We start from the raw sequence: 3,107 nt of genomic DNA, 5'->3' as shown, positions 1-3,107 counted from the left end.
AAAATTAGCCAGATGTGGTGGTGGGCACCTGTAGGTAGTGGCAGCTACTCAAGAGGCTGAGGTGGGAGGATTCCTTGAGCCCAGGAGATCAAGGCTGCAGTGAGCCAAGATCATGCCACTGCTGCCTGGGTGACAGAGGGAGCCCCTGTCTAAAAAAAAAAAAGAAGCTACCATTTTCCAGTTATCTTTGAATGTTATCTTTTATGTTTTACTTTTCATTGTGAATCATTGTGAATATATACAAAGATGAAAAGTGGAGCATATAGTACAATGAATCCTCAGTTACTTATCACTGAACTTTAACAATGATCAACTCACTGCCAAATTTTTAAAAAAAACCTTTGTCTTTTATTTATTTATTTATTTATTTATTTATTTATTTTTAAGATGGGGTCTCACTTTGTCACCCAGGCTGAAGTGCAGTGGTGTGATCTTGGCTCCCCGCAGCCTCCACCTCCCAGGCTGAAGAGATCCTCTCACCTCAGCCTCCTGAGTAGCTGGGACCACCTTTCGACTATCTACTGGTTAGTCTTGCAACATCATTTTAACAAAGTGTTACTTATTCTTGAACAATTTCTATGATGTCAGCAGAGAGATATCAACAAGAGTGATTGTAAAGTAGCTAGTCTTATAAGTCAAGAGTTAGGATCTTTGGTCCATTGCTCAATCCATTTTAGGATCTGATCTATATTATTTTCTAGCTCTTATGGTTTATTGCTTGGCAGCTGATGCACGATTTCTTCCTTGCAGGATGCTGTGACTTATTAATAAAGAACTTGAAAAATCTTACACTGAGTATTGTCTATTAGTTTCTTCTCAGTATAACCCCTTGCTTCAAGTCTTTCATATAATACATTGGTATCTGTTCCCAGCACAAAAACTATAATATATGAAACCAGTGTTCAGAGAATAAGTCACCAACATGGTAATAAACAGTAACTCTACCTTCTCTCATTTGGTTATCTAACTCATCAACTGCTCTTTATCTTCATCTAAAATGGGACAATCACTCTTCATCATAGCTGTCACACAACTGCTATTCTTGAGCTAAATCACCCACATTAATGTTGTATTTCAGTCCTGAATTTTTTTTATTTTTTATTTTTTTTTGAAACAGAGTAGTCTTACTCAGTCACCCAGGCTGGAGTGCAGTGGCGCCATGTTGGCTAACTGCAACCTCCGCCTCCCAGGTTCAAGCAATTCTCCTGTCTCAGCCTCCTAAGTGGCTGGGACTACAAGTATGTGCCACCACACCTGGCTAATTTTTGTATTTTTAGTAGAGACGGGGTTTCTCTATGTTGGCCAGGCTGGTCTTGAACTCCTGACTTCAAGTGATCTGCCTGCCTCAGCCTCCCAAAGTGCTGGAATTACAGGCATGAGCCACCACGCTCGGCCTCAGTCCTGATTTTGATGTGAGTTTTTTGCCTAGTGTGTTTTTCCTATCCCTGGTTTACTGGTGAGCAGGATGTTTGGAAGCAACATGGTTCCTCGCTGTGATGGGTCTGAGTGTCTTGCTCACGCACCCTACCCTAAACACTACCCAAGCTTTTTCATCTATCTGTCCACACACTCCCTCATCCCATTTTATTTTGTAACCAATTCCAGGATTACATCTGTTTACATCTGTAAGTATTTGAGTGCGGATCTGAAAAAGTTTTTTTTTTTTTTTTTACTTAGAAGAATGCTTTTTTGGCTTCCTTTACTACTTCTGTTTTTTTGGTGAGATCAGAATTGCAAGTCAGGTCTCTAGGCTGAATGTTATGGCAAACTCTTATGTATTTAAATGGATGGCTTATTAATGACATGAGCAACCAAAGTTGCTATTAGCTGTTGATTTATGAAGCCACATGTTCAAGTTGTATGACGGATGTCATTAACATCAGGCGTGGCGGGCTCATTCATCTGTCTCTGCCCAGTGCTCTGCCGTCCTGAACAGGCTCAACAGATGGGGAATTTTATGGCCACAAATGGAATTGTTTATCCTCTCATTGTTCCCGTGTCAGCAATCAAACTAAATCCATTACCCACCAATAAAAAGATCAGCCAGTTCAGCTGTGGAAGGGGCCAAAGCTATGTTGAAGGGATTTAGAGTTTTAGAAGGGATAAAAAAGTAATAAGAAGCCACATAAAAATTAAGATCCCAGAGAAGAGTTTGAGTCTTTCATTCTAAAGCTGAAGGCTTTAAAGGATTTAAAAGGAAAGGCCAAGTAATGCGATATTTTCTTTAACACAAAATATACTCTAGAGACCCCTCTTTATGGATAGTGCATAGCTTTTATTGTGTGCTGATGGCTTTATTATCTCATTTCAAAAAGTCACAAGCACTCAAACTAGGCTTTGAAGAAGGAGGAAATGTCAGATTCATAATGGAAAAGCTGCTAAAACGTTAATAGTGTTACTACTGGTAGGAAGATTTTCTTTTATGTGGATAAATAGTTGTCTGTTCTTATAAAGTTGTTCCTCTTTGGTTTAGCTAGTAGGTTCTCTGTACACTGATTTGTAAAAGGAGGTTCCTCAGTTCTGTGGACCCCCCAGGCTGCCCTCCCAACATTCTCAATGGATGATGGACCATAAATTTTTATTTATTTATTTATTTGAGACAGGGTCTCGCTCTGTCACCCAGGCTGAAGAGCAGTGGCACAATCATGGCTCACTGCAGCCTCAACCTCCCAGGCTTAAGCAATCCTCCCACCTCGGCTCCCTGAGTAACTGGGACTACAGGCATGTGCCACCATGTCTAGCTAATTTTTAAATTTTTTTAAGAGAGAGGGTCTCACTATGTTGCCCAGGCTGGTCTTGAACTCCTGGCCTCAAGGCATCCTCCTGCCTTGACCTCCCAAAATACTAGGATTACAGGCTTGAGCCCCTGTGCCTGGCCTGACCATGACTTTTAAAAGTGGACCTTGGACACTTTTTGCTTTTTGCCAGATTGGTTTTATATCAGGATGTAACAGGCAAGAGACCTTGGTGTCATCATTCATTGGTTATAGCTGAATATTTGGGACATGCAGGTTTCACATTTATTTACTCAAAAAAGTTAGAGACTTTGGCCAATGGAAAATCAGGTTATCTGCAAGAAAAGAAATAAGACAAGTTGCATTGCTCTC

The 3,107-nt window shown here is 40.5% G+C and overlaps 1 pseudogene; it reads right to left on the bottom strand.

The window, feature by feature from the left end:
- Positions 1–635: 635 nt before the first annotated feature.
- LOC111549236 lies at positions 636–1,482 on the bottom strand (annotated as a pseudogene).
- Between the last annotated feature and the right edge of the window lie 1,625 nt (positions 1,483–3,107).

Source organism: Piliocolobus tephrosceles, chromosome 7 (genome assembly GCF_002776525.5).
Source record: "Piliocolobus tephrosceles isolate RC106 chromosome 7, ASM277652v3, whole genome shotgun sequence".
NCBI lineage: Eukaryota > Metazoa > Chordata > Mammalia > Primates > Cercopithecidae > Piliocolobus > Piliocolobus tephrosceles.
Note: the sequence above shows the minus strand (reverse complement) of the source record. Positions and strands in the feature narration are given on the sequence as shown.